Genomic DNA, 24,203 nt, shown 5'->3' on the forward strand with positions numbered 1-24,203 from the left:
TCGTGATCTGCCCACCTCAGCCTCCCAAAGTGTTGGGATTACAGGCGTGAGCCACCGCGCCCGGCTGGGGACGGGGGCAGTTATTTTTACGCAACTTTTCCTGAAAGAAACAAGGGCCACAATACTGTAACAAGATGTTTTTCTAAAAATCACAAGTTGGCATAAACTGAGTTACTTTAATGGAGCATAGAGCACGGAAAAGGAGGTAAGGAATGAGCAAAACACAGAGGATTAACAGACAAGAAATCCGCTTGGATAAAATGATACCTGAGAACAAACGCTTCCTGTTCTAGAAGTACAAACCGCTGGTCACATGGTGAACTGGATTGGCGTGGGGGCAGAACAAAGGAAACTGATCAATACGACTGAAAAAATTACTTGGAGAAGGGGCTTATACACAAGATTTATTTTATTACAAGTCATTAGGAACCTCTAGTCTTAAAACCTAACTTTTCCAACTGAAGGGAAATTAAAATGAAAAAAAAAAATCATAATCGATAGATGACACACGGAGTATTCTCAAGCATCTTCCTCTCATACTGACTTGGCATTTCTTCTAGAGTAGAGGTTCTCAATCTCCTCCCCACCCCTGCCACTGCCGGGGACACTTGACAATACCTGGAGAGATTTTTGGTTGTTAGAATTTGGGGGAGAGGAGAAGGGTGCTACCTGGCACTAAATGGGCACAGGCCAGGAATGCTGCCAAACATCAAAGTAATACCCAATACTACCCAAAATGTCAATAGTATGGTTTAGAAATGTCCTGAGACACCAAACAACCAGATGTCTACGCAGACACTAAGAAAAAATGATTGACAACAAGCCAATGCCTGTAAGGAAAACTTCTCATAAAACATAAAAACATCTTTCAGCTGGGTGCGGTGGCTCACGCTCGTAATCCCAGCACCTTGGGAGGTCAAGGCAGACAAATCACAAGGTCATGAGATCGAGACCAACCTGGTCAACATGGTGAAACTCCGCCTCTACTAAAAATACAAAAACTAGCCGGGCGTGGTGGCGGGCGCCTGTAGTCCCAGCTACTCAGGAAGCTAAGGCAGGAGAATGGCGTGAACCCGGGAGGTGGAGGATGCAATGAGCCAAGATTGGGCCACTACACACCAGACTGGGCAACAGAGCAAGACTCTGTCTCAAACAAAACAAAACAAAACTTTCAAAAACAATCGAAGAAATAAAAACACTGAATAGAGGTAAACAAAATCGGCATGACAATATTATGTCATATTATATTGATTCGCTTTTATTTGACCCCAGTTAAGGAGGAGGAGGATGATTTCTAGGAATTGGAGTTCGCTTACATTTTTGAGATTTTCTAACTGTACTGCATTAATTATGGTCAAACAATATGGTCCACATTATCTCTGTTTCTGAGACTATTCCTTTGCTCCTTCCTGGCCTAGGATCTTGTATCTCTTCCCATGTCTGGGCAACTATCTTCCTGCTACTCTCCTCCTTGGAGTCTCAGCTCAAACTTTATCCTCTCAGAAGACACCAACGGTCTTGCCCAGAGGCACCCCTGCCACTCTCTTCCTTCTTCTATCACGCGTGTGTCCTCATTGCTCCTTATGACACATTATAATCACTTATCCATTATCTTGTTGAAAAGCCATCACACCCCCACCCTGGAACCTCTTGGTCAGGATCTTTCACACTCTTCTGACCACAACCCACAGGGAGACATGTGAACTACTGTAGTTCAACAAAAGTTTCCTAACACAACACTTAGCATCACAACGTTTGATGCTTCCCCATATTTTATATCCTATTTCATTTCTTTTAAATGCCAGCTATGACCCTCTCAGTTGACTTCACACCTCACTACTCTGAGGCAGGAACCATTACCATCTTGTCCCCAGTACTCAGTCCTGGCAGACTCAACAAATACTGAAGGAATGGTCCTGCCCTTAAAATGGGTATTATATATATAGAAAGGCAGAGTGGACAGCTGGATGCAGTGGCGTGTGCCTGGAATCCCAGCTATTCAGGAGACTGAGGCACGAAAATCACTTGAGCCCAGGAGGCGGAGGTTGCAGTGTGCTGAGATCACGTCATTGCACTCCAATCTGGACAAGACAGGGAGACCCTGTCTCAAAAAACAAAACCAGGCTGGGCACGGTGGCGCATGCCTGTAATCCCAGTACTTTCGAAAGCCAAGGCAGGCAGATCACTTGAGGTCAGGAGTTCGAGACCAGCCTGGCCAACATGGTGAAACCCTGTCTCTACTAAAAATACAAATATTAGCTGGGCATGGTGGTGGGTGCCTGTAATCCCAGCTACTCGGGAGGCAGAGGCACAAGAATCGCTTGAACCCGGGAGGCAGAGGTTACAGTGAGCCAAAATTGCACCACTGCACTCTAGCCTGGGTGATACAGAGGGAGACTCAGTCTCAAAAAATAAATTAAAAAAAAAAAGAAGAGTGGAATAAGAGGCAAACACAGCCTTAGAATCATTTCTAGCTGGATTGACCTCTCCTAGATCTATGCTACCTGCAACTGAAGGACAACAAACAAGATTTTCATTTCTCTGGCCCAGTATTTCCTCCATCTGTAAAATAAGGATGATGATCAGAGACAACTCATAGAATTACCGCGAAAACTAAGGAAAATAATGTAGGTAAAAGTCACAGCGACTGGCATACAACAATACAATAAAAGGTAGCAATTCCTATCAGGGGAACAGAATACAAAGAACAACATAGAACATTCTGTGAGGAAAAAGCAAGAGTCGCAGGAAGTGCGGCGGGAGGAGTGCAGGCTCTGAAGATGAGAGAACACAGTCGCCAGAACAGCTCCTGTGCGGGAGGAGGGAGCGGGCCAAGGGAAGCTGCGTGTGCATTCCCCATGTTTTATGACAACCTTGCCTGTAAGCGCTCTGATGAAAAGCTATTTGTCATACCACTTTCTTCTCCTATTTTAATCCCTTTGCACGAAGTTGGCTGGCCTTGTTTAGGTTTTGCCTGGAATTCCACGTTGTTTCTGGGGATGTCTCTCTTATTTTCCGCCTTTCATTTACTGGCTTTTTAATTCATGAATCAAAGTAATGATCAATGACAAAGGTTGTTAAGACATCTGCCTCCTGACATGTGGCTGAGATGAGCAATCACGTAAACAAAAATGAGCTTATGTTCGGCTTCACTGACTGTGCTTTCAATGACTGGTGTATACGCTCTCAAGCTCCATGATTATTTTGTACTGAGTAAGTAATTTATACTTTTATGATGTTCCTTTGCAACCAAGAAGAGTCTAAGAAGAAAACAATCCACCTAACCGAAAATCTGCCTTTTCCTATTGTTTTTGTTGATGCTTTACAAGACTGGAGGAAGTATTTGGGGCATGAAAACATCAAGTCCCCTAGAAAGTTTCCTGGGAGAGGGGCGGAGCAAGATGGCCGAATAGGAACAGCTCCAGTCTCCAACTCCCAGCGCGAGCGACACAGAAGACCGGCGATTTCTGCATTTTCAACTGAGGTACTGGGTTCATCTCACTGGGGAGTGCCGGACGATCGGTGCTGGTCAGCTGCTGCAGCCCGACCAGCGAGAGCTGAAGCAGGGCGAGGCATCGCCTCACCTGGGAAGCGCAAGGGGGAAGGGAATCCCTTTTCCTAGCCAGGGGAACTGAGACACACAACACCTGGAAAATCGGGTAACTCCCACCCCAATATTGCGCTTTAAGTAAACAGGCACACCAGGAGATCATATCCCACACCTGGCCGGGAGGGTCCCACGCCCACGGAGCCTCCCTCATTGCTAGCACAGCAGTCTGTGATCTACCGGCAAGGCAGCAGCGAGGCTGGGGGAGGGGCGCCCGCCATTGCTGAGGCTTAAGTAGGTAAACAAAGCTGCTGGGAAGCTCCAACTGGGTGGAGCTCACAGCAGCTCAAGGAAACCTGCCTGTCTCTGTAGACTCCACCTCTGGGGACAGGGCACAGCTACACAACAACAACAACAACAACAACAACAAAGCAGCAGAAACCTCTGCAGACGCAAACGACTCTGACAGCTTTGAAGAGAGCAGTGGATCTCCCAACACGGAGGTTGAGATCTGAGAAGGGACAGACTGCCTGCTTAAGTGGGTCCCTGACCCCTGAGTAGCCTAACTGGGAGACATCCCCCACTAGGGGCAGTCTGACACCCCACACCTCACAGGGTGGAGTACACCCCTGAGAGGAAGCTTCCAAAGCAAGAATCAGACAGGTACACTCGCTGTTCAGAAATATTCTATCTTCTGCAGCCTCTGCTGCTGATACCCAGGCAAACAGGGTCTGGAGTGGACCTCAAGCAATCTCCAACAGACCTACAGCTGAGGGTCCTGACTGTTAGAAGGAAAACTATCAAACAGGAAGGACACCTACACCAAAACCCCATCAGTACATCACCATCATCAAAGACCAGAGGCAGATAAAACCACAAAGATGGGGAAAAAGCAGGGCAGAAAAGCTGGAAATTCAAAAAACAAGAGCGCATCTCCCCCGGCAAAGGAGCGCAGCTCATCGCCAGCAACGGATCAAAGCTGGACGGAGAATGACTTTGACGAGATGAGAGAAGAAGGCTTCAGTCCATCAAATTTCTCAGAGCTAAAGGAGGAATTACGTACCCAGCGCAAAGAAACTAAAAATCTTGAAAAAAAAAAGTGGAAGAATTGACGGCTAGAGTAATTAATGCAGAGAAGGTCATAAACGAAATGAAAGAGATGAAAACCATGACACGAGAAATACGTGACAAATGCACAAGCTTCAGTAACCGACTCGATCAACTGGAAGAAAGAGTATCAGCGATTGAGGATCAAATGAATGAAATGAAGCGAGAAGAGAAACCAAAAGAAAAAAGAAGAAAAAGAAATGAACAAAGCCTGCAAGAAGTATGGGATTATGTAAAAAGACCAAATCTACGTCTGATTGGGGTGCCTGAAAGTGAGGGGGAAAATGGAACCAAGTTGGAAAACACTCTTCAGGATATCATCCAGGAGAACTTCCCCAACCTAGTAGGGCAGGCCAACATTCAAATCCAGGAAATACAGAGAACGCCACAAAGATACTCCTCGAGAAGAGCAACTCCAAGACACATAATTGCCAGATTCACCAAAGTTGAAATGAAGGAAAAAATCTTAAGGGCAGCCAGAGAGAAAGGTCGGGTTACCCACAAAGGGAAGCCCATCAGACTCACAGCAGATCTCTCGGCAGAAACTCTCCAAGCCAGAAGAGAGTGGGGGCCAATATTCAACATTCTTAAAGAAAAGAATTTTAAACCCAGAATTTCATATCCAGCCAAACTAAGTTTCATAAGTGAAGGAGAAATAAACTCCTTTACAGATAAGCAAATGCTTAGAGATTTTGTCACCACCAGGCCTGCCTTACAAGAGACCCTGAAGGAAGCACTCAACATGGAAAGGAACAACCGGTACCAGCCATTGCAAAAACATGCCAAAATGTAAAGACCATCGAGGCTAGGAAGAAACTGCATCAACTAACGAGCAAAATAACCAGTTAATATCATAATGGCAGGATCAAGTTCACACATAACAATCTTAACCTTAAATGTAAATGGACTAAATGCTCCAATTAAGAGACACAGACTGGCAAACTGGATAAAGAGTCAAGACCCATCAGTCTGCTGTATTCAGGAGACCCATCTCACACGCAGAGACATACATAGGCTCAAAATAAAGGGATGGAGGAAGATTTACCAAGCAAATGGAGAACAAAAAAAAGCGGGGGTTGCAATACTAGTCTCTGATAAAACAGACTTTAAACCATCAAAGATCAAAAGAGACAAAGAAGGCCATTACATAATGGTCAAGGGATCAATTCAACAGGAAGAGCTAACTATCCTAAATATATATGCACCCAATACAGGAGCACCCAGATTCATAAAGCAAGTCCTTAGAGACTTACAAAGAGACTTAGACTCCCATACAATAATAATGGGAGACTTCAACACTCCACTGTCAACATTAGACAGATCAACAAGACAGAAAGTTAACAAGGATATCCAGGAATTGAACTCATCTCTGCAGCAAGCAGACCTAATAGACATCTATAGAACTCTCCACCTCAAATCAACAGAATATACATTCTTCTCAGCACCACATCGTACTTACTCCAAAATTGACCATATAATTGGAAGTAAAGCACTCCTCAGCAAATGTACAAGAACAGAAATTATAACAAACTGTCTCTCAGACCACAGTGCAATCAAACTAGAACTCAGGACTAAGAAACTCAATCGAAACCGCTCAACTACATGGAAACTGAACAACCTGCTCCTGAATGACTACTGGGTACATAACGAAATGAAGGCAGAAATAAAGATGTTCTTTGAAACCAATGAGAACAAAGATACAACATACCAGAATCTCTGGGACACATTTAAAGCAGTGTGCAGAGGGAAATTTATAGCACTAAATGCCCACAAGAGAAAGCAGGAAAGATCAAAAATTGACACTCTAACATCGCAATTAAAAGAACTAGAGAAGCAAGAGCAAACACATTCCAAAGCTAGCAGAAGGCAAGAAATAACTAAGATCAGAGCAGAACTGAAGGAGATAGAGACACAAAAAACCCTCCAAAAAATCAATGAATCCAGGAGTTGGTTTTTTGAAAAGATCAACAAAATTGACAGACCACTAGCAAGACTAATAAAGAAGAAAAGAGAGAAGAATCAAATCGACGCAATTAAAAATGATAAAGGGGATATCACCACCGACCCCACAGAAATACAAACTACCATCAGAGAATACTATAAACACCTCTACGCAAATAAACTGGAAAATCTAGAAGAAATGGATAATTTCCTGGACACTTACACTCTTCCAAGACTAAACCAGGAAGAAGTTGAATCCCTGAATAGACCAATAGTAGGCTCTGAAATTGAGGCAATAATTAATAGCCTACCAACCAAAAAAAGTCCAGGACCAGATGGATTCACAGCTGAATTCTACCAGAGGTATAAGGAGGAGTTGGTACCATTCCTTCTGAAACTATTCCAATCAATAGAAAAAGAGGGAATCCTCCCTAACTCATTTTATGAGGCCAACATCATCCTGATACCAAAGCCTGGCAGAGACACAACAAAAAAAGAGAATTTTAGACCAATATCCCTGATGAACATCGATGCAAAAATCCTCAATAAAATACTGGCAAACCGGATTCAACAACACATCAAAAAGCTTATCCACCATGATCAAGTGGGCTTCATCCCTGGGATGCAAGGCTGGTTCAACATTCGCAAAGCAATAAACATAATCCAGCATATAAACAGAACCAAAGACAAGAACCACATGATTATCTCAATAGATGCAGAAAAGGCTTTTGACAAAATTCAACAGCCCTTCATGCTAAAAACGCTCAATAAATTCGGTATTGATGGAACGTACCTCAAAATAATAAGAGCTATTTATGACAAACCCACAGCCAATATCATACTGAATGGGCAAAAACTGGAAAAATTCCCTTTGAAAACTGGCACAAGACAGGGATGCCCTCTCTCACCACTCCTATTCAACATAGTGTTGGAAGTTCTGGCTAGGGCAATCAGGCAAGAGAAAGAAATCAAGGGTATTCAGTTAGGAAAAGAAGAAGTCAAATTGTCCCTGTTTGCAGATGACATGATTGTATATTTAGAAAACCCCATTGTCTCAGCCCAAAATCTCCTTAAGCTGATAAGCAACTTCAGCAAAGTCTCAGGATACAAAATTAATGTGCAAAAATCACAAGCATTCTTATACACCAGTAACAGACAAACAGAGAGCCAAATCATGAATGAACTTCCATTCACAATTGCTTCAAAGAGAATAAAATACCTAGGAATCCAACTTACAAGGGATGTAAAGGACCTCTTCAAGGAGAACTACAAACCACTGCTCAGTGAAATAAAAGAGGACACAAACAAATGGAAGAACATACCATGCTCATGGATAGGAAGAATCAATATCGTGAAAATGGCCATACTGCCCAAGGTAATTTATAGATTCAATGCCATCCCCATCAAGCTACCAATGACTTTCTTCACAGAATTGGAAAAAACTGCTTTAAAGTTCATATGGAACCAAAAAAGAGCCCGCATCTCCAAGACAATCCTAAGTCAAAAGAACAAAGCTGGAGGCATCACGCTACCTGACTTCAAACTATACTACAAGGCTACAGTAACCAAAACAGCATGGTACTGGTACCAAAACAGAGATATAGACCAATGGAACAGAACAGAGTCCTCAGAAATAATACCACACATCTACAGCCATCTGATCTTTGACAAACCTGAGAAAAACAAGAAATGGGGAAAGGATTCCCTATTTAATAAATGGTGCTGGGAAAATTGGCTAGCCATAAGTAGAAAGCTGAAACTGGATCCTTTCCTTACTCCTTATACGAAAATTAATTCAAGATGGATTAGAGACTTAAATGTTAGACCTAATACCATAAAAATCCTAGAGGAAAACCTAGGTAGTACCATTCAGGACATAGGCATGGGCAAAGACTTCATGTCTAAAACACCAAAAGCAACGGCAGCAAAAGCCAAAATTGACAAATGGGATCTCATTAAACTAAAGAGCTTCTGCACAGCAAAAGAAACTACCATCAGAGTGAACAGGCAACCTACAGAATGGGAGAAAATTTTTGCAATCTACTCATCTGACAAAGGGCTAATATCCAGAACCTACAAAGAACTCCAACAAATTTACAAGAAAAAAACAAACAACCCCATCAAAAAGTGGGCAAAGGATATGAACAGACATTTCTCAAAAGAAGACATTCATACAGCCAACAGACACATGAAAAAATGCTCATCATCACTGGCCATCAGAGAAATGCAAATCAAAACCACAATGAGATACCATCTCACACCAGTTAGAATGGCGATCATTAAAAAGTCAGGAAACAACAGGTGCTGGAGAGGATGTGGAGAAATAGGAACACTTTTACACTGTTGGTGGGATTGTAAACTAGTTCAACCATTATGGAAAACAGTATGGCGATTCCTCAAGGATCTAGAACTAGATGTACCATATGACCCAGCCATCCCATTACTGGGGATATACCCAAAGGATTATAAATTATGCTGCTATAAAGACACATGCACACGTATGTTTATTGCGGCACTATTCACAATAGCAAAGACTTGGAATCAACCCAAATGTCCATCAGTGACAGATTGGATTAAGAAAATGTGGCACATATACACCATGGAATACTATGCAGCCATAAAAAAGGATGAGTTTGCGTCCTTTGTAGGGACATGGATGCAGCTGGAAACCATCATTCTTAGCAAACGATCACAAGAACAGAAAACCAAACACCACATGTTCTCACTCATAGGTGGGAACTGAACAATGAGATCACTTGGACTCAGGAAGGGGAACATCACACACCGGGGCCTATCATGGGGGGGGGGGAGGGGGGAGGGATTGCATTGGGAGTTATACCTGATGTAAATGACGAGTTGATGGGTGCAGCAGACCAACATGGCACAAGTATACATATGTAACAAACCTGCACGTTATGCACATGTACCCTACAACTTAAAGTATAATAATAATAAATAAATTTAAAAATAAAAAAAAAAAAAAAAAAAAAAGAAAGTTTCCTGGGAACCTAATCAAAAGCAAATGTATACATGTCTGCTCTGCTAGTGTGCAGGGGAAACAAACGGCAATAGTGCCCTGTTTTCAGTTCAAACTTGTCAGAGATTTGGCACTCTAATTACACAGCCTAGGGGTTAACATTACGGTTTATTTTTTATTTTTTTTGAGACAGAGCCTCCCTGTCACCCAGGCTGGAGTACAGTGGTGCAGTCTCAACTCACTGCAACCTCCTCTTGTGTTCAAGTAATTCTCCTGGCTCAGCCTCTAAAATAGCTGGGGTTACAGGCGTGCATCACCACGCCTGACTAATTTTTGTGTTTTTAGTAGAGACAGGGTTTCACCATGATGGCCAGGCTGGTCTTGACCCCTCGTACTCAAGTGATCCACCCTCCTTGGCTTCCCAAAGTGCTGGGATTACAGGCGTGCGCCACTGCGCCCAGTCAATGTTTTCTTTATATATATAACTGTTCTGCTACTTTATTAGATAACTATGAAGTATAGATAACACAAAGATTATTGTTTTCTTTTTCAACAACTCAAACTAGTTTGCGAAATTAAGTCCTTTAAACTATCACCAAGTTTTCAATGCCCAGTGTATCCTTTGGGTGACAAAACAAAATAAGAGGGCCAAGCAGAGGGAACGGGTTAAGTGCCAGCTGCATGCATCAGACATTGCTAATGTTACCTCATTTGGTCCTCAGAAGGGGAGGTAATACTGATGCTCATTTGTTTTATTTTTCTGCGACAGAGTCTCGCTCTGTCATCCAGGCTGGAGTGCAGTGGCGCGATCTCGGCTAACTGCAACCTCTGCCTCCCAGGTTCAAGCGATTCTCCTGCCTCAGCCTCCCAAGTAGCTGGGACTACAGGTGCCCGCCACCACACCCAGCTAATTTTTTGTATTTTTAGTAGAGACAGGGTTTCGCCATGTTGGCCAGGATGGTCTCGATCTCCTGACCTCGTGATCTGCCTGCCTTGGCCTCCCAAAGTGCTGGGATTACAGGCATGAGCCACCACGCCCAGCCCTGATGCTCATTTTTAAAAGGATGAATTCACAGAGGATCAGAGAACTTAGGAAACTTACCCAATGGCACACAGCACGGGGAAGGTTCAATTTCTTGGTATCATAGGGAAGCATGTGTGGTAGAGCCAGACCTTCGAGGGTCACCTGTTCAGAGATGGCCTTTCAAATTCCAGCTCCGCCACTTGCTTACCGGCTATGAGTCCCTGGGCACATTCCTCAGCCTGAACTGATGTTCGAATGTATACGGTGAAGGCATTACTATCTCCGCGGCAGAGATGCTGAGGCTTAGATTGGTGAGGGCAGCACACAGCTCACCCCTGCCTGGTCCAATGCTGCTGCTACTGTCCAGTTAGCCCTCCACCTTGCTTGGGCTGCTCCTCTTTTAAACTGACAAGGAGAAAGTGGAGTGATTACATCATGAAGTTGCGGGCAAAGAGATCACTGAGGGTGGACGCCCTGGAAATGGAGTCAATAGCAAAAAATATGTAATCCCAGCACTTTGGGAAGCCGAGGTCAGCATTTTGGATCACCTGAGGTTAGGAGTTCAAGACCATCCTGGCCAACATGGTGACACCCCCGTCCGTCTCTACTAAAAATACAAAAGTCGGCTGTGAGTGGTGGCCCATGCCTGTAATCCCAGCTACTTGGGAGGCCGAGGCAGGGGAATTGCTTGAACCCAGGAGGTGGACGTTGCAGTGAACTGAGATCGCGCCACTGCACTCCAGCCTCGGGGACAGAGACTCTGTCTCAAAACAAACAAACAGCAAAGTATCCCAGCGGCCCTTCAAAGGAGACAGCAGGGTAAAGAGGAGGAAGGAGAAGCTGATTTTGCATCACTTTACTGGTGCACTAGGTTTGTTTTGTTTTGAGACAGGGTCTCACTCTGTCACCCAGGCTGGCGTGAACTAGTCTTGAACTCCTGGGCTCAAGCAATCCTCCCGCCTCAACCTCCCAAGTAACTGGGACTACAGGTGCACACCACCATGCCCAGCCCCAGTGTGCTAGGTTTAATCTCACTCATTTATTCCGTTATTTTTCATTTATTTACTCTCTTTTAAGTTTCCTCAGTCACTCACGCCAGCCTGAGAGCTGGACCCTGGGAATACCCTGGGAATACGATGATGAATTAAACAGCCCCTCCCTGCAAAGAGTTTACAGTCACTGAGGGTTCTGAAAAATAAATAGGCAATCCAGACAGTGCCGTGGGGACTGTAATGGTGGAAATGCCCAGGGCACAATAGGGATGATCCATGTGGGAGAGGTGATAGCCAGGAGGGATACGGATGCAAGGGTGATGCGGCGTGGGGTGTCTGCGGTTGAGTGTGGCTGCAGCAGAGGCTGACTTGGGAAGGGCCCCCTGTGCCCTGGGTGCTGCTTAGCCTCTGACCTGAAGGACATGAAAGGCACATAAGTGTTTAGAGAGGGGACAGAGCCTTCTCTTCCTACTCATCATCATGGACAACACTAATATCAAACACAACACCAAGACTGTTTTTCTAGAGACAAGAGATAAAGAATAAATCTCACTGCAAGATGCAATTCAACAGAAACTCCACAGAAAAGCAATCATCTGAATCCGCTTGAGGAGCAATCGCCACAAACACTGCTGTTTCCGAAATGGAAGGTTTCTTCCTGCCATCACGTATACAAATAGCGCACCCCCAAAAGTATCAGGGATGGTGCACACAACATCATAAAGCTGCCGGCAGACCAGTCTCTGAGCGGGAAATCCTAACCATCCAGCTCAAACCTTTCTGAGGGCGCCGCAGGACTGCAGGCAGGCGAACAGGGTAAATCGAGAAGTCTGAAACACCCAGAGGCTAGTGGGCCAGCAGCACAGCTGCCGGTGGAGAAGCCACACAACAAGCAGTGCAGATACAACGAACACACTTTCACAGTAACTACTCAGCAAACAGAAAGGCCTCGGTGATACCCAGGCCCGGACCACTCTTGGTAACTTAAGAGGAAAAGATTAACTGTCACACAGAGTTAGCTCAGTTGGGAGGAATGGCTAATACACACACACACACACACACACACACTCGCACACAAGAATATACTAGGATATTTATACATTAAGGAAAACCAGCCAGGCACGGTGGCTCACACCTGTCATCCCAGCACTTTGAGAGGCCGAGGCAGATGGATCACTGAGGAGTTCGAGACCAGTCTGGCCAACATGGTGAAGCCCCTACTAAAAATCACAAAAATCAGCCGGGCATCATGGTGCACGCCTTTAGTACCAGCTACTTGGGAGGCTAAGGTGGGAGAACTGCTTGAACCCAGGAGGCGGAGTTTGCAGTGAGCCGAGATTGTGCCACTGCACTCCAGCCTAGATGACAGAGGTAGACTCCATCTCAAAAAAAAAAAAAAAAAAGGAAAACCAGACCTCAAATTTGTATTTATATGTAAGGTCAGGAACTGTGATTTTAGAGACTTATGCACAGATTTCTTTTAAATCCTAAACTCCAGTACTTTCTCATTCACAAAAGAAAACTTTCTGTATAATTTTTTAGGGAAATCTACTGCACAAAGAAAATCATCCTTGTTGTTTTCGTTATGCTAAGATGTGTAATTAGAACGATTTCTTGATTTCTTATACCCACTATGCAAGCCAAGTCTATCAAGAAAAAAGATGTTCAAACTCTTCGAGCCAGTCTTTCCACATTTAGGAATTTAGTGTGCAGAAAACAATCACTGTATAAAAATGGTTTTTTCGTTGTGGAGTTTTACTAAAATAAATTTGTAATAAAACTCTACTCTGCACATATGTAGTAAAATCGTAGGGTTATTTTTTTAAATAGACAACACACACACACATACACACACACACACACAGGGTGACTGTACTCTTGGGCCTTCATTCTTAAAACTTACATTTGCACAAACACTTGCATACAAATATTTATAGCAGATTTCCAATAGGCAAAAGCTGAAAGAAGCCAATTCCTGGTTACATGCTATGTGATTCTATTCATAGAATATTCTTGAAATGACAAAATTACAGAGGATGAAGAACAGCTTGGTGGTTGCCAGAGGCTAAGGAGGGCACTGAGCAGGAGGGTAATGAGGACGGCTGTGAAGGACAACAGGAGGGTCCTGTGATGATGGAAATGACCTGTATCCACTGCGTCAATGTCAATATCCTGGTTGGGATATTATGCTCTGGTTCTGCAAGATATCACTGAGGGAAGCTGAGTAAAGGAGACATGGGATCAAAAGATGATATACAAGTGACCAAAAAACATATGAAAACATGTTCAACATCACTAATGATCAGGAAACGCAAATCAAAACCACAGTGTGACACCACCTTACTCCTGCAGGAATGGCTACAATCAAAAAATTAAAAAATAATCAATGTTGTCATGGATACAGTGAACAGGGAACACTTCTACACTGCTGGTGGGAATGTAAACAAGTACAACCGCCATGGAAAATGGTGTGGAGATTCCTTAAAGAACTAAAAGTACATCTACCATTTGATCCAGCAATGCCACTACTGGGTATCTACCCAGAGGAAAATAAGTCATTATAGAAAAAAGATATTCGCACACACGCATGTTTATAGCAGCACAATTTGCAATTGCAAAAATGTGGAACCAGTCCAAATGCCCATCAATCAACGAGTGGATAAAGAAACTGTGGTATATATATACAATGGAATACTGCTCAGCCATAAAAAGGAATGAATGAATGGCATTCGCAGCAACCTGGATGAGATTGGAGACTATTATTCTAAGTGAAGTAACTCAGGAATGGAAAAACAAACATCGTATGTTCTCACTCATACGTGGGAGCTAAGTTATGAGGATGCAAAGGCATAAGAATGACACAAACGACTTTGGGGAATCAATGGGAAAGGACGGGAAGGGGGTAATGGATAAAAGACTACTAATTGGGTGCAATGTATACTACTCAGGTGATGGGTGCACCAAAATCTCTCTAATCACCACTAAAGAACTTATTCATATAACCAAAAACCAACTGTTCCCCCAATAACCTACAGAAATAGAAAATTAAAATAAATAAATATATATATCTCTCATAACTCCAACAATGCATGGCAAGTTTATAGGTTTTTGGGTGTGTTTTTGTTTGTTTGTTTGTTTATTTTTGAGACACGTCTCACTTTGTCACCCAGCCTGGAGTGCAGTGGAGCAATCTCAGCTCACTGCAGCCTCCACTTCTTGGGTTCAAGTGATGTTCCCCGCTTTAGCCCCTCACCAGGTAGCTGGGATTACAGGTGCATGCCACCACACCCGGTTAACTTTTGTATTTTTCGTAGAGACAGGGTTTTGCCATGTTGTCCAGGCTGGTCTCAAACTCCTGAGCTCAAATGATCTGACCACTTCGGCCTCCCAAAGTGCTAGGATTACAGGTACCTGGCTTTGTAGGTGTTTTTAATGCTTTTCTATGACTCTTTCCCTAAGCTTGTATACACTTCTAGGCTTAAAAAGGAAATCAGTCCAATCAAAATCACCATCAGTGAATGTATCTGCATAAATAGAAGGGGTTTAATACATTTTTATAAAATGAGCATTGTAGAACAGCTTTCAAAAAAACAACAAAAACAAAAGATCTACCCGCGGAGTCACAAGCTCTCAGAAGGAAACAAGGGCTTCTCTAATAATCTACTGATTTAAACACAGTAAGTTTCAGGCTAGAGAAATTCAAGAGGCATGGATGGAACACCCAATTCTTGGCCGCTCGCTTCTCAACTACCAGTGGATGAGCTCTCACCTCTGAGGCCCCTTTACTCCCGACCTCATATGCTGGTCCTATTTTTAAGAGCCCCTTCTGGAGCCTTGTCTTCTGAGTCATAAGCCCAGATCCCTTCAGGCAACATAGCTATCACATGAACTTAAATCCTGCCGTAAACCTCCGTTCCTATGACTCCGAAACACCTTGATGTTTCACAAGTATCTCAAAATGAAAACTGACCTCAGCATCTCCTTCTGTTCACCTTGTGGCTACTTCCTTACCCCTTCCTCAGGGAATGACACCTTTGCTGTCAGCTCCCCAAGCCAGAAACCAGAGTCAACCTAAAAATCCCTCCATTGTCAACCACTGTAGTCACATCGCAAGTCCCTGGGATCAGATAATGACACCACCTAGAATCCACCTTCTCTCCCCTCCCTCCTCCTGCCTCTACTGGGGCTCCAGTACTCACATCTTTCAACCCAGACCTCTACAACTGCCTCCAAATTCATCTCTCTGCTTCTAGCATCCTGTGGCATAAAGCCAGTGTTTCTCAAATTAGAGTCCAAGACATGTTTCTTTAAATTTTGAACTTTAATTTTAATGACATTTAAAATTATATTTTACTAGTTTTGGGTTTTTTTTTTTTTGTTTTTTTTTTTTTTGAGATGGAGTCTCGCTCTGTCGCCCAGGCTGGAGTTCAGTGGCGTGATCTCGGCTCACTACAGCCGCCGCCTCCCAGGTTCAAGCAATCCTCCTGCCTCAGTGTGCGCCACCACACCCGGATAATTGTTATATTATTAGTAGAGATGGGGTTTCACCATGTTGGCCAGGCTGGTCTCAAACTCCTGACCTGGTGATTTGCCCACCTCAGCCTCCCAAAGTGCCGGGATTACAAGCATGAGCCACCATGCCCGGGCATTTTACTGGTTTTAATGACAAATTTTCTTGGCCTTAATAATGTAGAATTGAAAGGTATTTTCAGAGATAAGACTTTGGTTTCTTTGGTTGCTGTTTCCCAAAACAGCACTGACTAGAATCTTTCCTCATTCAAGGGAAACTGCTCAGGTTTGTGCAACATGAGCTTTGGCGGTGCTGAACTCCACTCTGCACCTCACTGGCACAGCAATCTTAACTTGTTCCAGTTACTCTGCTCTCCAGTCCCTAGTTTCCTCACCTATAGTATAAGAGTAATCCAAATGGCTATGTTTCTTACTGCAAACACAGTGAGCTCATGCACCTAAGTATCGTGCACATTTAGCACAGTTCTTGGTACTGTGTAAGCAACTCTGATATTTCAGTTACTCATATTACTGTTATCAGTGATGTAATCTGACTATACCCTGATTGGAATTCTGACAGTTGGTTCCCAATCACTTCGAGGATAAAGTATCAATTATGAATGTGGTTTCTCTGCCAGGCCCTCCCTGAGCGCCCCATTGCTTCACCTGCCAAGCTGACCCCATATGCATCAGATTAACTTTGAGTCCCTGTAAGGGTTAACTCTCCTGGGGTCTGTCTGTCTTTCCTTCCTTGGCTGAGCACACCCTTCCAGTCACCCCTCTTCTGAGCTCCCCCGCCACATCTAGTCTGAATGGGCCAGGCTTCTCTCCCACAGTACCTTGGACAGAAACCTCTCAGGTCACTTACATTCTATTATAACCTCGCCTTTCTTACCCCTGCCTAGTAATCATCAATCAAGGAGACAAACTTCCAGCTCATATGCCAAAGTGGCTGATTTCCCGGTACACCGTGATGAGGATCTGGAACTGCATGTGGGTAGACGGGGACGTCAAGAGGAAATCCTGGTGTCTACAATAGCGGGGGGGGGGGGGGGCGCTGAGGACCACCTCTCACCACCCTTGTACGGGACCAATCTGTGGGGACTAGGACTTGTCTCACAGAAACTTGTGGGTTCTCACTGTCTCATCAAATGCCTGGAACTAACGGCTGCTTAATAATTTTCTGCTAAAGGGATGAACATCAGCTACCACGTATGGTACTAAGACTATATGATGAGGACTTTACATTTGTCATCTAAAACCAGCTCCAAAGACTGGGTCATAAATCAATACTTTTCATTTACAGGTCACCTTGACACTGTCTTAAACTAAATAATAGGGCAGTAATTCCTTGGCAGCCCTTAAGTGAAATGAAAAAGACATATTCAAACCAAATATGAATACATCTCTCAGTTCTAAACAAAAATCAATGGAACGAGTCCTAGCTTTAAGCACTATGTGTTTTCCAAGCCATTTCTGGCAGATGAACACATTTCCAAATGCCAGTTAAGAATTTAGAGACAACAGCCGGGCGTGGTGGCTCACGCCTATAATCCCCTCACTTTGGGAGGCCAAGGCAGGCGGATCACAAGGTCAGGAGTTCAAGACTAGCCTGGATAACACAGTGAAACTTATCTCTACTAACAATACAAAACTTAGCCGGGGGTAGTGGCACACGCCTGTAACCCCAGCTACTTGAGAGGCAAGTCAGAACTGCTTGAACCCAGGAGATGGGGATTGCAGTAAGCCGAGATCACGCCACTGCACTCCAGCCTGGGCGACAGAGTGAGTCTCTGTCTCGGTGGGGGGTAGGGGGGTGGGAAAGTATTTAGAGATAACACACAAGGTATTTATTAATCCAGTGAACAAAAACAGAATCGGGAATCGGGGCCTGGCGCGGTGGCTCACGCCTGTAATCCCAGCACTCTGGAAGGCCAAGGTGGGCAGATCACCTGAGGTCAGGAGCTCGAGATCAGCCTGGCCAACATGATGAAACCCCATCTCTACTAAAAAATACAAAATTAGCCTGGCGTGGTGGAGTATGCCTATTATCCCAGCTACTCGGGAGGCTGAAGCACAAGAATAGCTTGAATGCGAGAGGCAGAGGTTCCGGTGAGCTGTGATCGCATCAAAGTCATTTTTGGCTGGGTTTTTTTTTTGGTGAGATGTGTACAAAGATAGCAATATGTTAGCTTGGCTCAAACTTATGGTACAAAAACTAGAAGAAATCACAACAACCAGAAGATAACAAGACACATCAGCTCAGAATATGAAATAATTATCTCCTCACACTCTTCCTGTCCACCAACCCCATCCCCCCCCGTCAAGGAAATCTGTAGAAATATCAGGAAAACACTCTTTGAATTAATGGAAGGATTAGGTAAAGGCAGAAGGCCAGAAAGAAGAAAGACCAAAAAAAAAAAAAGTAGATTACTAATTAAGGAGGGCAAAGGTCTCTTTAAAAAAAAAAAGACATTTTTGGTAACAAAAACATTAATACCATACTCTGAGATAAGTTTTCCCAGCACACGGATCATGATCAAAATAAGGTCACTTGTTCCCCCTACTCCTCCCAAATGTGTCAACAAGAAATTGCGGTGTTTTTGTAAATGTCTGTGAAAGCAAAGGATGTAAAAGCCCTGCACATCTTGTACCGGAAATCTGGTCTGAATATCTAAGAGCCAGAGGATTTCAGGGTTAGGGAAACTGATGGGAATCGAGTTGAAACCTCCTAAGAACAAAGGTTAGGAGAGATAGCGGCATGCTATTGCAAGTATCCTCATTCCCTGCCTAACTTCTCATCGCCCTCCCAAAAAGAGTGTCTGGAGATTCTTTATTTCTGGTGATATCCTTGTAGTCTTGTCTATTCAAATTTGCATTTTAGAATGTGATAGAATCAAAACACAGTATAAGGACAAAGGGGCTCTTGCACTCTTTCACTAGATACCAAATGGTCACTATTCCTATGAGAGAACAGCTCCTCCTCCACTGTTACAGACAAAAATAGTAAACATTTAACTCCCATTCCTACTTTGATTATAACCCACCTCCAAAGGTTTGCATCTTCATCCATCAACTCCATCTCATTTTCTACATTCCAGGGTCAAAGATAATGAAGAAGGCCAACACCAAAAACTCAATGACTACACATGTGCCCAAGAAGATGGGCAGCTGGAAACTGATGAAAATACGATGATGAACATGGACCAAGTGATATACAGCCCCCACCTTGTGGATATCTGAAAACTGGGAAAAGCTGTATCACCCTCAGAGCAGTCACGTCCTTCAGAGACTTTGAGATTTGTATCGGGATTTTTTTAAAACTTAAAATTGTTCTCTGCTCTCTTGATAGTTATACTTAGGCCTTTTGAAAGTATATGAGTTAATTCATGGCTGCTGGGAATGTAAAATGGTGCAGACGCTTGGGAAAACACTCTGGCCATTCTTTGAAAGGCTAAATACAGTTACCATATGATCCAGCAATTCACTCCTGGATATATACCCAAGAAAAATAAAAACGTATGTCCACACAAAAAGGTTACCATGAATGTTCCTACCAGCATTTTTCCTATTAGCCAAAAGTGGAAATAACCCAAATGTCCGAAACAGATGATGGATAAACATAATGTGGTATAATTATACCAGGGAATATTATTTGGCACTAAAACGATGCACTGACAGGCAGGGAGAGGTGGCTCATGCCTGTAATCCCAGCACTTTGGGAGGCTGAGGCGGGCGGATCACTTGAGGTCAGGAGTTTTGAGACCAGCTTGACCAACATGGAGAAACCCCATCTCTACTAAAAATACAAATTTAGCCGGGCGTGGTGGCGGAGGCCTGTAATCCCAGCTACTTGGAAGGCTGAGGCAGGAGAATTGCTTAAACCCGGGAGGCACAGGTTGTGGTGAGCCAAGATCGCACCATTGCACTCCAGTCTGGGCAACAAGAGTGAAACTCCATCTCAAAAAAAAAAAGACATACTGACAAGCCTTGTAAATATGCTAAGTGAAAGAGTCCAGACACAAAAGGCTAAAGGCTACATATTATTATATGTTTCCATTTATATAATATGTCCAGAATAAGCAAATTCATAGAGACAGAAAGTAGATTAGTGGTTGCCAGGGGTTAGAAGGAGGGTTATAGGGACTGCTAACAAGTACGAGGTTTTCTTTTGGGGTGATGAAAATGTTCTAAATTTGACCGTGGTGATGACTGCACAACTCTGTAAATATACTAAAAAAGTTGCTGAACGGTACACTTTGAGTAAATTCTGTGGTTTGTGGGTTACATCTCAATAAAACTGTTATTATTATTTTTTTAAATACACATGAGTTAAGCACTTAGCACAGAACCCAACGAATGCAAGGCGTTTGATATATGCTGGTGCCTTTCCCTCACTGGCAAACTGAGCCCACCTCAAATACAGGCATACCTCGTTTAATTCACAGACACTGCATTTTCTTACAAATCGAGGGTCTGTGGCAACCTGTTCAAGTCTACTGCTGCTGTTTATCCAACAGCAAGTGTTCACTTCACATCTGTGTCACGTTTTGGTAATTCTCACAATAATTCAAACTTTCCCATTATTATTATATTTGATCTTCTATGCTCCTATTGTAATTGTCTGAGGGCACCACAAACCACGCCCACACAAGACAGTGAACATAATTAATGCTGTGTGTGTTCTGCCTGCTCCACCAACCCGCTGTTCCCCCATCTCTCTCCCTCTCCTGGGGCCTCCATATCCTCTGAGACACAACAATATTGAAATTGGGCCAAAGAATAACCCCACAATGGCCACTAAATGTTCAAGTAAAAAAGAGTCACGCACCTCTCACTTTACATCAAAAGCTACAAATGGCGCAGCTGAGTGAGGAAGGCATGGCGAAAGCCAAGACAAGCTGGAAGCCGGGGCTCCTGAGCCAACCAGCCAAGTTGCAAAGGTAAAATTCTTGAAGGAAAGTTTCTTGAAGGAAATTAAAAATGCTACTACAGTGAACAAATGAATGAACAGAAGGTGAAACAGTCTTGTTGCTGATACGGAGAAAGTTTCAGTGGTCTGGATAGATCAAACCAGCCACAACATTCCCTTAAGCCAAAGCCTAATTCAGAGCAAGGCCCTCATTCTCGTCAATCAAGGCTGAGAGGTCAGGAAGCTGCAGAAGAAAAGTCTGGAGCCAGCAGAGATTAGCTGATGAGATTTAAGAAAAGAAGCCGTCTTCGCAACACAAAAGAGCAAGAGGAAGCAGGACATGTTGACGAAGAAGCTGCAGCAAGTTATCCAGAAGATCTAAATAAGATCATTGATGAAGGTGGCTATGCTAAAAAGATTTTCATTGTGGACACAACAGCCTCCTACTAGAAGCTGCCATCTAGAACCTCCACAGTTAAAGAGGAGAAGCCAATGCCTGGCTTCAACGGACACACGGACTCTCGTTAAGGGTTAAAGCAGCTGGAGACTTTTAAGTTGAAGCCAATGCTCATTTACCATTCTGAAAACCTTAGAGCTCTTAAGAATGATGCTAAATCTACTCATCTCTATAAATGGAATTACAAAACTGAGATGCCAGGACATCTGTTTACAGCATGGTTTTAGTAAATATGTTAAGCCCATTGTTGAAACCTACTGCTCAGAAAAAAAGATTTCTTTCAAAATATTACTGCTCATTGACAATGCAACTGGTCACCCAAGAGCTCTAATAAAGATGTACAAGGAGACTCATGTTGTTTTCATGCCTGCTAAGACAACATCCACTCTGCAGCCCACGGATCAAGGAGCAACTTCGACTCTCAGGTCTTATTATTTAAGGAATGCATTTCATAAGCCTATATACCTAGTGCCGTAGTAGATGGTGAGTGCTCTGATGGAACCAGGCAAAATACACTGAAAACGTCCTGGAAAGGATTCAACATTCTAGATGCCATCAAGAACATCGGTGATTCATGAAAGGAGGTCAAAGTATCAAGATTAGGAGGAGTTTGGAAGATGATTCCAACCCTCATGTGTGACACTGAGGGGTTCAAGACTTCAGTGGAGGAAGTTATTGCAGATGTGGTGGGAACAGCAAGCGCACTAGAATTAGAAGTTGAGCCTGAAGATGGGACTGATTTGCTGCAATCTCATGATCAAATTGGGACACACAGGCCAGGTGCAGTGGCTCACACCTGTAATCCCAGCACTTTGAAGGGGCCAAGGTAGGAGGACTGCTTGAGCCAGGAGTTCAAGACCAGCCTGGGCAATATGGCAAAAACCCATCTCTACAAAAAATACAAAAATTAGCCAGGCATGGTGGCATATGCCTGTAGTCCCAGCCACTCAAGAGGCTAAGGGGAGGATCACCTGAGGCCAGGAAGTCAAGGTTGCAGTGAGCCAAGATCGTGCTACTGCACTCCCATCTGGGTGACAGAGTGAAACCCTGTCTCAAAAAATTAATTAATTAATTTAATTTAATAGGCTTTGTGTTAGATGATTTTGCCAAACTGTAGGCTAATGTAAGTGTTCTGAGGATGTTTAAGGTAGGGTAGGCTAGGCTATGGCATTCGGTAGGTTAGGCAGATTAAATGCATCTTTGACTTAAGATATCTTAGACTTACGATGGGTTTGTCAGGATAGAACCTCATTGTAAGTTGAGGGGCATCTGTACTTTAATTCCAAGTTCAGTGGAAAAGTAAGGAAAAAAGTGAGAGTCTGGACTGCTGATGGACTGACCCGTATATGTGAGAAGGTGAGAAGGTACAAGCTTAAACAGAGCTCTGCCAGCTTTCCTCCAAGTAGACAGTCACACAGCAATTTAAAAGAAATAGGCGGGGCACAGTGGCTCACCCCTATAATCCCAGCACTTTGGGAGGCTTAGGAGGGCGGATCACTTGAGGTCAGGGGTTCAAGACCAGCCTGGACAACACGGTGAAAATTTATCTCTACGAAAAATACAAAATTAGCCAGGCGTGGTGGTGCACACCTGTAATCCCAGCTACTTGCGAGGCTGAGGCAGCAGAATAGCCTGAACCCAGGAGGCGGAGGTTGCAGTGAGCTGAGATCATCCCACTGCACTCCAGCCTGGGTGACAGAGCAAGAGAAAGAGAGAAAGAAAAAGAAAAGAAAGAATAAAACAGAAGAGCTTAAGCATATCTGCTCTGTGAACTCCTTTGCACAACATGTCACTAGTAAAACATGATCCTTTCCATTCTTAGAAGCCCTTGCTGAAAATACTCTGGTCCTGGCACTTATGACTCTTATGACTACCAGGAACAGAGCCACTACTGGCACAATGTACACCAAATCAAACACATAAATGCGTATGTGTCTTCACCGTGGGTGTTATTATTGTCAAGAAAACACAACAAAAAAATAGGCTGCAAGCCCATGTTTAAAATGACGAGTTCCTACAAATGAAGTTAAAACCAACACATGAGAGAAAAAAGGAGATCCAACATAGGATTTGGAGATCCAACAAAAGTTATCTTTGTTTAAAATTTTTTTTAAAAAGGAGATTTTGGGCTGGGTGCGGTGTCTCCTGCCTGTAATCCCAGCACTTTGGGAGGCCAACGCGGGCGGATCACCTGAGGTCAGGAGTTCGAGACCAGACTGGTCAAGATGGTGAAACCCCATCTCTACTAAAAACACACACAAAAAAATTAGCTGGGTGTGGTGGCAGGCGCCTGTAATCCCAGCTACTCGGGAGGCGGAGGCCAGAGAATTGCTAGAACCTGGGAAGTGGAGATTGCAGTGAGCCGAGATCTCGCCATTGCACTCCAGCCTGGGCAACAAGAGTGGAATTCTGTCTCAAAAAAAAAAAAAAGAAAAAAAAGGAGATTTCGAATGTTTAGGAGCTGCTTACATAACCCTGAAGACAGATTCAGAAACAGTTCAGAAACAATGCACATTTTCAAATGAATCAGTTTTAAAGTCATTTAGGTCTTTTCATAGTGTGTTAGAAGAACTGAGATATTAAAGACAATTATTTTGTGAGTTGAACTACGCCCATTAAAATTTCTGTACAAAAGGTCAGTACTTATTACTAACAATGCAAACAACTGTGTTAAGCAGGCTAAAACTCCAACAGTCAGAAGGATTTTCCAGATTTTAAGAAAAATGGCTTAAAATGT

The 24,203-nt window shown here is 43.6% G+C and overlaps 1 protein-coding gene and 1 long non-coding RNA gene across 3 annotated transcripts in view; one reads left to right on the top strand and one right to left on the bottom strand.

Moving 5' to 3' along the window:
* Nucleotides 1–19,454, top strand: part of LOC108586244 — a 35,507-nt gene extending 16,053 nt beyond the window's left edge. The window contains exon 2 of the long non-coding RNA XR_002522443.2: nt 19,199–19,454. This is a non-coding gene — a long non-coding RNA (uncharacterized LOC108586244). The remainder of the gene's footprint in view (nt 1–19,198) is intronic.
* MYO10 (myosin X) overlaps nt 1–24,203 on the bottom strand; it is a 283,038-nt gene that overhangs the window by 163,876 nt on the left and 94,959 nt on the right. The gene's annotated exons all lie outside the window — the stretch shown is intronic.

The sequence above is a fragment of the Papio anubis genome, chromosome 5 (assembly GCF_008728515.1).
Source record: "Papio anubis isolate 15944 chromosome 5, Panubis1.0, whole genome shotgun sequence".
NCBI classification, from domain to species: domain Eukaryota; kingdom Metazoa; phylum Chordata; class Mammalia; order Primates; family Cercopithecidae; genus Papio; species Papio anubis.